Source organism: Pan paniscus, chromosome 17 (genome assembly GCF_029289425.2).
Source record: "Pan paniscus chromosome 17, NHGRI_mPanPan1-v2.0_pri, whole genome shotgun sequence".
Classification (NCBI taxonomy): domain Eukaryota; kingdom Metazoa; phylum Chordata; class Mammalia; order Primates; family Hominidae; genus Pan; species Pan paniscus.
The window spans coordinates 23666733-23679635 of NC_073266.2; the positions used below are offsets into that span (position 1 = coordinate 23666733).

Consider the following 12903-nt stretch of genomic DNA (forward strand, 5'->3'; position numbering starts at 1 on the left):
ACAGTATATTTGCATCACTTCTTAAACTTTGTTTAGTATTTTAACACCTGTTTCTTATTATATGTGAAGAATGCTGTGAGGTAGCATGTCGATGTTTTGCAGATTAATAAACTGATGTTAAAAGAGATTAAGTGACTGATTTTGTACTTTCATTATCTCAAAAGTGCAATTAAAACTGCACTTAGGATTGCCACTCCTGTCGGGGGCCATGGCTTTGGTCCTATTTTCTGCAAGTCTCTGGATGACGTCTGTCCACCCACTGTCTCTGAGTGCTCTCCTCACCTCGGCCTTCCTCCCTTATTTTAGTCCAACACCTGTCACCACTCTTCAGAATCCTCATGAAACTTCAGGAAAATCGACTGGGTAGGGCTTGTTTCAGAATTATCATCCAGCATTCTAGGGCTGACTTAGAATTCAGAGAAAGAAGCAAAAGCACTTATCAAAGTGTCTGTTCTAGAGGTAAGCTCAGAGGCACCATGGCAATTCCCACATTTCCCCAGGATGTCTTCAGAAATACCTGATACTGTCATCTCAGGCCCAGATATCATCCACCAGCTGAAGGCCGTGGGCAACATTCACATCTCAGAGTAAAGAGTGTTTTAGAAGTCCACGGGCAATCACCAGTCATGCAGGGAGTTCCAGGGGCCAGCCAGTTGTTCCTTTCATGAGTTAGGAGGCAGTAAGGACATCACGGTGATCATTTCCACTGAAAACACAAATTTAAGTCCACTCTGCTACTCAGCAATTAATGCTGACTTCTGAAAATTATGAAGCATTTATCACTATGGTCTCCTTCTAGGTTTATCAGTGCAGTCAGCTCAGAAAACTTTCATTCCTTCGGTATATCCAGCTCCAGCTAATCAGGTAGGGAACAATGAAAACAGGCTGACATTTGATTCAGAGGTTCTGGAAAGAAAGTGGACCTGGCAACAAAGTGACTGCACTTACAACCCCCCAACCTAATGTCATCAGGATCCATTGGGGCTACCGGGGAGAGAAGACAGTTTCAGAGGCTGTCTATTATAAGCAGCTCCGATTAACATCTTAGGACCACAAGACAAATTATCATTGGTATTTGAAGGCAAAAGGTCAAGGATGATCTGGCCCTGGGTGAGTACCTGGGTCTAACTCACAATTCTCAGAAAGGCCCTCTGGGTCCATTCCCGATACATTAACAAAATGCCTGAAACACAGTGGGGTTTGAGCAAATGATAGAATGAATGTTTATGGAGGACGATTGTCTGACCTCTTCTACTATACACTTTTGAGAAAGGTTCTCAGAATGTATGGTTAAAGTATTGTATAGGTTGAGCATTCCTAATCCAAAAATCTGAAATTCACACTTTTTGAATGCTGACATAATGTTCAAAGGTTATACTCAAAAGGAAATGCTCATTAAAGCTTTTTAGGTTTCAAATTTTTGAATTTGGGGTGTCAACCGGTAAGTTTAATGCAAATGTTGAAAAATTTTTTAAAAATCCAATACGCATCTTGTCCCAAGAATTTTGGATAAGGAATACTCAACCTGCATTTCAATTGTTTGCTTGTTTGCTCTGTCATCAGAAATGAGCCCGGTGCTGTGGCTCATGCCTGTACTCCCAGCACTTTGGGAGGCTGAGGTGGGCGGATCACTTGAGGAGCTGGAGACCCACCTGGCCAATATGGCAAAACCCTGTCTCTACTAAAAGTTAAAAAAACACTTAGTCTGGCATGGTGGCAGGCTAATTTTGTAATCCCAGCTACTCAGGAGGCTGAGGCAGGAGAATCGCTTGAGCCCAGGAGACAGAGGTTGCCGTGAGCCAAGATTATGTCACTACACTCCAGCCTGGGTGAAAGAGTGAAACTCTGTCTCAAAAAAAAAAAAAAAAAAAAGAATGAGTTTCTTCAAGAGAGAAATTGTACCTTGTTCATGTCCATCACTCCCATGCATAACATGGTTCCATAACAACTCAGTCCTTATGAAACTCCACTCAGTAAGGACTCAGTTTTTTCAGAATGAACAGACCAAGTAAGAGCAATTACTTATTGTCATGTGGCTCAGATAAGAAAGGGCTGGGATTTGAGAAAAGGCTCTATTACTGAATAGGATCTGGGTGGATGGATTCTATCACAGATGTAAAGCAAGACTACAGTAGTGTGTCCAACAAGATCGAGTGATAGCAGGTTGTAGTGCAGGTAAGTAGATATCCACAAAGGGTTGCAAATGAAGTGTTGACCTGTCCAAACAGACGGATGCAGTACAAGACAATTTATCCTTACAAGAAAGATAGCAAATTGGAATTAGGAATATTTGTCATTTCAGAGGAGGGTCCAAGACAATGGTCCAGGATCCAGGATTGGGGAACCCCTTCCTGAGGACGATGACAGGTAACAAAAAAGGATCAAGCTGAAGCTCAGAAATCAGACTTGGGTGCTGGGAGAGGAGACTAAGGAACAGACTGAGACCCACTTACCAGACCCAGGGTATTGTCTCTGCATTAGCTCAGAGACAAAGAAAAATGATGAAACCACAGCTGGCAGACACGTAGTCACCTAAATCTCCATAGCATCATTGCAGGATTCGTGCTGAAATTCAAGGCAATGGTGAAGCTGCAGGAGGGCTGTAGGTGGTCATAGCTCAGGAAGAAAGGGTCTTTCAGAGACTAGAAACTAGGTCTGAGCTAAAACATTTGCAATCTTGGATTTCTTTGGGGATGTTCATTCTACTAACAAACCAACACCAATTTAATTTCCTGACGTTTATTTGGGGAGGTTTACAAGAATTAATTTCCTTGGAACTGATTTTTTTAAACATCCATTATAGAAAATTCTTTTCCTCACTTGTGAACACCTCTGAAAAAGAAGTATTATTTATAAAAGTTGGTACCTGTTAAACTATTAGAGTTGTGGGGAAAAGCCTTTACAGGGTTCACAAGAAAAAGCCTTCTCCAACTATGACTTACAGATGTACTCTTAAAATAACGACTTGACATATTTATATGTATATCGTTAGTTTAATGTCTTACCTAATCGTCCAACAAACTAATTCAATGTTGTTTGCGATGCATTAAATGAACAAAAGATAAACTGGGTATTAGAGAATCCAGAGAGCCTAGTGGCCCATGAAATCACTGGATTTGCAAAGTTATTTTCTCTTCAGCGCTGTGCACTATCTCAGAACAAAATCTGTTGGCAAAGCACTTTATTGGCAACCAATGGGTTAGAATATAGAGACATTAGGAATGCCACATGGGGTCCAACCAATGCTCCATCCAGGCCAGCCTAGTGCAAAAGCAACATGAGAGGATTTTGGAGAGCGAGGTTGCCCGATGTGGTATCAGTTTGTAGTGTTGGAATTATTTAAAATATCTTCCCAAAATCATTTTGTGAACCAACATGTAACTCTAACCATCATTTCAGACAAATCCCTTGATTTTTTCCCACGGCTCTCCCTCTTTGTGTTAGAGTTCCATACATGTAATGCCCAATATGTGAAGAGAAAATTAACATTCCCCTTTTTCTACTTGCAGACTTCCAAACATTTCCTGAAACCTTAAACTCTTACTGATTCTTTCAACTGTCCCCATTCCACTTTTCTCTGCAGCAAGTAGCTCTCAATGTGTAGTCCTCAGATGGGCAGCATCCACTGGAAAACTGCTAGAAATGCACATTCTCAGGCCTCACCCAAGATCTGCTGAATCAGAAGCTCTGGGGTGGAACCCAACAACCTGCATTTTAACAAGCCTTCCAGATGACTCTGAAGCATGCTCCATACTGACAACTAATGCAATGCATTATGGTAAATTTGCCCACCCACCCTCTGGCAAAAATAACATCTAATTGCATTTACTTTTTAGTTTGATGAGTACTTATCTTGGTATCTTTTAATTCACCTGATGTTTCTGTTGGTAACAAAACCAACAAAAACATTGTAAATTTGGTACACTGAAATGCAAAATAAGAGTGAAGGAGAGGACACTGGTAGTGAAATCAACAACTATAAAGCAGTTTGGGGCAATTCAGTTTAGGGACAGGCATTATATCTCAAAAATCCAGTGAGCATCACATTATAAAAGCACAGCTCCAAAGGTGATGATTTCATGTGAGGACCCTTCAGTCACAAAGAGAGGATTAGCTCACGTTCATTATTTCCAAATTTCCCTCACCAAAGCACACATTATTAGGCATTTTTGCGACATTTTTATCAAAATGAAAATGTGTTTGACAATGGAGCAAACTGAGATATATGAAATATTTACTTGTTTGAATATCTGAAGATACTAGAAATGTGTCCTTAATTTACTCTGTCTTATATGAAATGTAAACCAATGCTATCCATTAGCTTCTAAATATGTTCCAACTGATGCATGTTGCAACTGTTCCAGCCCTGTTGCATAGGACAAGACTCAGTTTTTTCAGAATGAGCAGACCAAGTAAGACCAATTACTTATTGTCATTGAAGTTTGTGGTTTTTGTTCAAATTTTATAAGGGTACAATATAATGTGTTTAATCATCATGGTGGCCACTTTTTATACATAGCTTTTTAAAAACTTAAATGCAAACTTCACAACCTTTGCCTCATACTGAATGAGGCCTCATAACAAGCCCTCCAGATGAGTCAGTACCAGTAGAAGTCTGATTTCACATTCCATGAGTGTTTGCTGAAGGAGAATGTATGTGCCTGTGTTCTACTGGGCATTTCTGAAGGATATTGACAAGCACTGCATATAAATCCTAGGCTAGCTGTGTCACAGATTGGCACAATGGCAGAAAGAATATCTCTGAGAATTTACATCCCGGCAGAGGCAAATCAATCAGTCAACTATGGAGTAAAGCATTGTTAAATTCAATTGGAAAAAAAAGTTGACATTTTCTCATATGCTTTGTCATCTAATATCTGTGTTTTTCTCCGTTCAGTTACTCTTCTCTGGATTTCAAATAGAATTTCTAATAATAAACGTGTACCAATTCTATCATCAAGCTGTTTATGTTCTTTACATTTCTGTTCTTAATAATTATATGCTAGTCTTTGAATATGAAGATAATGCTTCTGACCCAATATTCATAATGCATGTGCCTCGAGTTGTTATTTTTTGCAAGAGAAATGTTTATTTTGATCTGATGCACTTTCTTTCCCAGTCTTCATGTGACCAGCAGCACCAACTGCAAGACTGTCTGTCACCTGAGTGTGGCTTGCAACCAAGCACATGTGGGAATTCAGTGAAGGCCCCTGCCTTGACCTCATTATCAACAGGAACCAGCCAAAGACAGTGGTCACTCTTTATCCATGTAAATAGACTCCGTAATTTATTTTCAAAAAAATCCAAAGGAAAAAATTTAAGGCCGTTGTAATACCAGAAATCTGCACTGTGAGTACTTGGAAGATGACAGTTGATAAAGCTGGGAGGTTTACAACGACTAGATTGTCAGAAGGGGTTAAATGTATGTTCTAATAATAAGAGAACAAGAAAAAAGAATGCCCTGGTGATGTGTAAATTTAAAATACAGTGGTACATTTTAGGAAAACCAAAAATCAATCCATGAACTTTGAAATGAAGGGAGATAGTTCTGAGAGAACTAAAGGAACTGGACTTGAGATCCAAGATTACAATTTACTCAATTTTTTTTATAGATACTTTAAGTATGGAAAATTTAATTTTATTCTTATAGATAGTAAGGTATAATACAGAATATAAAGTCCATTAAATTAAGGTGGTTATAGATCCTGGTTTTCTTGACACTCTTATATCATGCTGATGGTTCCTGTGTGAATATTAACATTACCCCCTTCAATTCACAAGTGTCTTGCGCTGTGTGTGGGTGTGCGCGCACGCGTGCCTGTGTAGCTTTTGGTTTTATTCTTGTTTGTTTTGCAAAAATGAAATAATAGCAAACATGTGATCCTGAAACTTTCTTCACTGAATACGTATCTTAGAATCTTTATTTTTCTTATTATTCAGAATAATTCATTTTTTAACCTACTACTTACTCATCATTAAATATAGTTATTTAATCCTCTTTTAAAACCATTTGAATTGTTTTAAATTTTGTCCTACTGCAAGTAATTTCATCATATTCTTTTAACCTATAACTGCACATACGTTTTAGTATTTCTGTAGGTTAAATTTTTGGAAATGGTATCAGATCAAAAAAGTTAACATTAAAGTCATAATCAATATTCCCAAATGTAGACACATTTTTGAATCTTCAATTTAATCACTTTCATAAAATTTCAACTTTCCTTAATAATACTTCCAATTTAAACTAAGGAGCTTTAATTGTTTAGGACCACAAAGATTTTTATCAGAGGGAGGACAAAACATGAAATATTTTCTTTTGTAATTTATTTGTTGCAAAAAACATCACTGCTGTTTGGAAATTGAGAAACTGTCCAAACTAGTACACTATGGACAACAAATGTGAACGGCCTGCCCGCACAGAGGTTTGAGAGCCACAGGAGACTTGAGACTTCTTCTAAGACAGTTTAAAGAAGGCTCATTTGTCTTTTTATACAATGTAGCAAATCAATATATTAAATAATATAAGAACACCAAGTTTTCTTACATATAAAACTAGAGTAACCTATCAAACAAAGCTGTTCCACGTAACTGAGAACTCATTAACCCTGAGGTCCTAGGACTATATGAAGTCAGTGCAATAGCAGGCGATAGTCTGTCATGTGCAACTAGGGCTTTCGGTGGGGAAAAGTACAACATCCCAGATTCGTCAGTGATGTGGCTGGATTGTTGGGTGTGAGAAATGCACCAGCCCTGACTCAGAGATGCCCTCTCTTGCTCATCTTCCTGTCATTCTGGTGCTGAACACCTGTGCCCACCCATAGTGACCTGTGACCGAGGGCATGGGCACCAACACCTTCCCTATCTCCCTGTCTTTTTTCTTTCCCTCTTTTCCCTTTATTCATTCCACTATCCTTCTTCCTCCCCCTCACAACCCCAACTCTTTTCATATTATCAACAAGTGGCAAGTACAGGCCCTGAGGAAGACACAGATGACTAAGACGGAGCTTCTGCCCTTGAAAAGCCCCTGATCTAGTCTGGGAGACTGACATATAATCAGAGGATCAGACAGCCTGATGAATACCATGATCATGTGCCTGACACCTTAGAGTAAAGAAAATGTGGCAACTCATGTTGCTAGGAGGAATCAGGACAGCTTTGCAGAGCACCGGGCATTTGTGATGTGTCTTCAAATTCATTGTCTTTGAGTGTAGGAAACCACCGTTGGAGCATATAGGCTGGACCTAGGAACCCTGGGCTCTGCACCAAACACAGGCTCCTGAATGGAAGATAGGTGACATTGTCACTGTCCTCAGTCCCTGCCCTGGCTTGCCTAGAAGGCAATAAATTAAGTTGTTATAGGTGGTGTGTACTTGTACCTAAAGACGTCACTGCTAGCTAAGGGGAAATAAGCCCCTGAAGATTGTTAGGGCAGTGAAATTATTCTTTAAGATACTGTTATGGGAAATATATGATATAATGCATTTAGCAAAGCCCATAGAACCATACAACACAGGGACTAAATCCTAATATAAACTGTGGATGTTAGTTAATCATAATGCATGAATATTGGCTCATCAGTTGTAACAAATGCGCCACACCAACACAAAATGTTAACAATAGGAAAAACCAGAGGCTGGTGGGGGAAGAGAGTATACAGGAACACCATATATTTTGCTCACATTTTCTGAAAACCTAAAACTGGTCTAAAAATCAAAGTCTATTAATTTTTTTAAACACCTTGAAACAGTATGTCTATCTTCTATTAGTTCCCTGCCTTTGTGAAAATAAGAGCAGACTTTTGGTTTTTCTTCTTTAGGACAAGAATTATATTTTTATAACTCCTCCATTACTTTTGATATATCTAATTATTTCTTTAATAACTGGATCAAACACTTTAATATTAATGAAGGTAGAGCCAATAGGATATCCTGGTAGATTGGAAGAGACAGTGAGAGAAACAGAGGCATAAAGGATGATGCTGAAGTTTTTGGCTTGAGCAAGAAGAAGCAGGGCTGGTACTAGGGTGAGCCAAGTGAGATGTTGAGGGCATACAATTTAAGGAGGCCCTTGCGTAGCCATGCAAAAGCAAGTTCAGCACTTCCTTGATGCTCTGAATGCCTTAAAGTTTGTGCCTAAGTGGTTGGCTTACTTCACTCTTGTCCTAGTCCTGACTGGATCAATGGTATCACCATCCACTGAGTTGGGGCAGGCTGAGCAGAAGCAAATTTGGGGAGGCTGGATTGAATATAGAAGCTTGGTTCTGGACATGTTGACTTTGAGATGGCCATTGAACATTCAAGTGGAGACATCAGGTAGTCAGCTGGATCTCTGAGTCTATATCTCAGGAAAGAGGCTGAGACTAAAGTTATGTATTTAGAAGTTATCACAAGACTAAATGAACTCATGAAGAAAGTGAGTGTGAATGGATAGTTAGATGGATAAGGGAAGAGTTTCAAGGCCTGAGCCATGAAATACTTCTATTTGTCAGAAAGAAAAAGAGGAGCCAGCAAGGAACCTTGAAAAAGAGCAGGCAATAAGAGAAGGAACACTGGCAGTGTATATTCCTGGAAGACAAGACAATGCTTCAAGGAGTAGAGAGTAATAAGTTGTGTTTCATGCTGCTAGAGTTGAGTTAGACAAAGCTTGAAACTAGAACTTTGGTGTTAGTGGCATTGAGGTCATCGACGATGTTGACTAAAACAGTTTTGGTGGAGAGATGACAACAGAAGCCTAAACAGAGTGCACTGAAGAGAGAAGAAGAGAGGAGAGAAATTTGATTCTGCATATACATAAAACTCTTTCAAGGTCTTCTTTTAGAAAGAGGAAGGAAGATAGAGAGAGAGACAGACAGACAGAGTGAGAGAGATGAGAGAGAAGCCAGAGGGGGAAGATAGGTCCAGAAGTTAATACTTTCCCAGTTTTTCCAACTTGCATCCCAACCCCTTCTCTCTGGGTTTTAGCAGTGGATACTTTGAGATTCTAATATTTATCTCCTCAGAAGGTGAGATGCAGAAGAGGAGATAGGAAATTGAGATAATAACTACTTTCTTCTGATGGGTGGGAAAAATTCTATATGAGAGTTTTTCTACCAAGACACATGTGAAAGGAAGTGGCAATGTGGCAATTCATCTAAGATCAGCAACTTTTTTTCTCTGTTTGAATTTGTTGATTTGGAAGTTATTTGTCTGGCTCTGCAACAGAATCATTATTTGCTCTACCAATTTTTCTAAAGTCTCACATGCTGATGCCAGTTAAAAAAGAATACATTTTAGTCTGTCAACTTTTGCTTACAAAAGAGGATCTAAAAGTGTGTTCCAAGGTAATTTGAACAGACTCTTTCAAGATAGTGCATCTTTTAGTAGATCCACAGAACAGTAAATATAACTTGATAATCACCCCAAACATTTCTTGCATTGGAAAATTGAATTGGCAGGTTTGCATAATAAAGGGCTAAAATTATGAACCACACAAGATTTGCCTGAAACTTGATCGTTCAGGCTCAAAATTCTCTACTGAATACTCTTGTGCTTGCTTTTGTATTTATCCATTTTCATGTAACTGCTTAGAGCAGACATATCTTTTTTTAATCTTTTTTCATAAAAATAAATTGTAATAAATATGCCGGCGGATGGTAGCGATGCCGACCCTACCGAGGAGCAGATGGCAGAAACAGAGAGAAACGACGAGGAGCAGTTCGAATGCCAGGAACGGCTCAAGTGCCGGGTGCAGGTGGGGGCCCCCGAGGAGGAGGAGGAGGACGCGGGCCTGGTGGCCGAGGCCGTGGCTGCCGGCTGGATGCTCGAGTTCCTCTGTTTCTCTCTTTGCCGAGCTTTCCGCGACGGCCGCTCCGAGGACTTCTGCAGGACCCGCAACAGCGCAGAGGCTATTATTCATGGACTATCCAGTCTAACAGCTTACCAGTTGAGAACGATATACATATGTCAGTTTTTGACAAGAATTGCAGCAGGAAAAACCCTTGATGCACAGTTTGAAAATGATGAACGAATTACACCCTTGGAATCAGCCCTGATTATTTGGGGTTCAATTGAAAAGAAACATGACAAACTTCAAGAAGAAATACAGAATTTAATTAAAATACAGGCTATAGCTGTTTGTATGGAAAATGGCAACTTTAAAGAAGCAGAAGAAGTCTTTGAAAGAATATTTGGTGATCCAAATTCTTATATGCCTCTCAAAAGCAAATTGCTTATGATAATCTCTCAGAAAGATACATTTCATTCCTTTTTTCAACACTTCAGCTACAATCACATGATGGAGAAAATTAAGAGTTATGTGAATTATGTGCTAAGTGAAAAATCATCAACCTTTCTAATGAAGGCAGCAGCAAAAGTAGTAGAAAGTAAAAGAACAAGAACAATAACTTATCAAGATAAACTTAATGGTAATTATGTTGAAATGGAAACTGAAGCTAATTTGGATACAAGAAAAAGGTCTCATAAGAATCTTTTCTTATCTAAGTTGCAACATGGGACCCAGCAACAAGACCTTAGTAAGAAAGAAAGAAGAGTAGGAACTCTTCAAAGTACAAAAAAGAAAAAAGAAAGCAGAAGAGCCACTGAAAGCAGAATACCTGTTTCAAAGAGTCACCCGGTAACTCCTGAAAAACATCAAGCTAGAAAAAGACAGGCATGGCTTCAGGAAGAAGACAAGAATTTGAGATCTGGCATGAGGAAATATGGAGAGGGAAACTGGTCTAAAATACTATTGCATTATAAATTCAACAACCGGACAAGTGTCACGTTAAAAGACAGATGGAGGACCATGAAGAAACTAAAACTGATTTGCTCAGACAGCGAAGACTGATTGTGTTTGTAAAGGCTTGATGAAAGGACAGTTAAGTATTTTGATCACTGTATTTTGTTTGAAACTTGTGTCATTGATGTATTTTAAAACTTTTGTTTAAAGCATTACAGTATTTTTCTGTGACCATCAATTAATATGAGGGTTTGTGCTATAAGAGTTAAAGCATGTGCTATCATTGTATTCTTTAAGAACTTTATTTTGATAAAATGTAAGTTTGTTGAACCCTGCCACAGTTAGTATCCCCACCCCCAAAACCTATTCCAATGAAAAAATTAAAACCTGTTACGAAAAAAAATTCAGTTAACCTATTTTGTGTCTGTAGGCTGACCTCAACACTGTAACATAATCCATTAAAATGAATTTTACTTTTTTTTAAGACAGAGTTGCTCTCTGTCACCCAAGCTGGAATGCAATGGCACAATTTCAGCTCACTGCAACCTCTGCCTCCTGGGTTCAAGCAATTCTCCTGCCTCAGCCTCCTGAGTAGCTGGGATTATAGGCACACACCACCATGCCCAGCTAATTTTTGTATTTTTAGTAGAGGCGGGGTTTCACCATGCTGGTCAGGATGGTCTCAAACTCCTGACTTCATGATCCACCCACCTCGGCCTCCCAAAGTGCTGAGATTACAGATGTGAGCCACTGCGTCCTGCCTAAAATGAATTTTCTAGACGATTGAATAACAGTAGTCCTTTGATAGGAGATAATGACTTGGTTTATGGCCTTAATATACTACTTAATTACTTAAGATGTTTATTAATAGAATGATAAATGTACAGAGTAACCTATAAGCGTGACATACTTTCGCTTTCAGTAGTTTCATGTAAAGAAAAAAACTTGAAAATAGTAATACCTGAGGACCCATGGGAATAACAGACACTGGGGAGGTAGGTGGGGAGCAGGAACAAGAGCTGAAAAACTACCTACTGGGGACTCTGCTCACTACCTGGGTGACAGGATCATCCATACCCTAAACCTCAACATCACACAGTATACCCAGCTAACAAACCTGCCCATGTGTTCCCTGAATCTAAAAAAAAATCGAAATAATTGTTTTAAAAAAGAAAAAGACAATAGTATTACCCATGGGACAAAATGTGTACTATTAGCAAGAATCATTTGTGTCTCATTTAGAAAGAATTTGACTTTTGTTCCAGTGCTTAAACTTTGACAAAAATGGTTTTGAGTAGATCTTTATAACCTGATGCCATAAATACAACATTCTCTGATACCTTCATTTAATATATCAATATTGGGCCTAAAAGAGTATTCTATAAAGCTTAAATTGGTATTAACTATGATCATCTTGATGTCTGTGATAGATAATAAACAAGGTCATACATACGTTACTAAACAATTTTGGTTTTTCACCAACATTTTATCTAAAAGATTTAGACTAACAGAATTATTTAGCATTTCGAGTCATGTGCTTTATTTAGCAAGTGAGTAAAAATATTGGAATATTGAAGTATTTGCATAAAAAATCAAATGGTAGTGTTTTGTAATCTCTATTGTATTTCCTATTAAGGTTTCATATATTACTTTCCCATTGTTTCTGAATTTGTTATCCTATATATAAACAGAAACATGGATGAGTACCATAAAAAATAAATAAATAAATATGCCAAACTCACTCCCAATAGCATCCATAATATCATATGTATTATATAAATACATATTTTACCATTATAATTGACAAACCAGCAATTATGAGCTTGATTCTTTGTGGATGCATTAGGAGCAGTGTTTCTTCATAGGATATAATATGTTGTAATTTCTTATTCTTTACTGCTTGCTGCGCTGTAAAACGTTTATAAAATGAGTTGCTTTTGGGGTGTGAAATGAGCAATCATTAGAGGAAAAGCATTAAGAACAAGAAAGTGGAGTGAGAATCATGAAGCATGTGCATTTCTTTCTCAAGGTCGTGGGTAAATTTCAGCTCCATGGAAAATCTTGAGAAAGAATCCAGCAAGAATGTGATCATGAAATGTTAGCTTTCCCCAAGTAGAAATTCCATAATAGAACTATAAAATTGCTGCTTACAAATTTTTTCTTCTAAATTCTCCTTGAAATTAGGGA

At 38.4% G+C, this 12903-nt stretch overlaps 1 pseudogene; it reads left to right on the forward strand.

The window, feature by feature from the left end:
• The first annotated feature begins 9618 nt into the window (after positions 1-9618).
• LOC100988705 (telomeric repeat-binding factor 1-like) lies at positions 9619-10737 on the forward strand (annotated as a pseudogene).
• The last annotated feature ends 2166 nt before the right edge of the window (positions 10738-12903 follow it).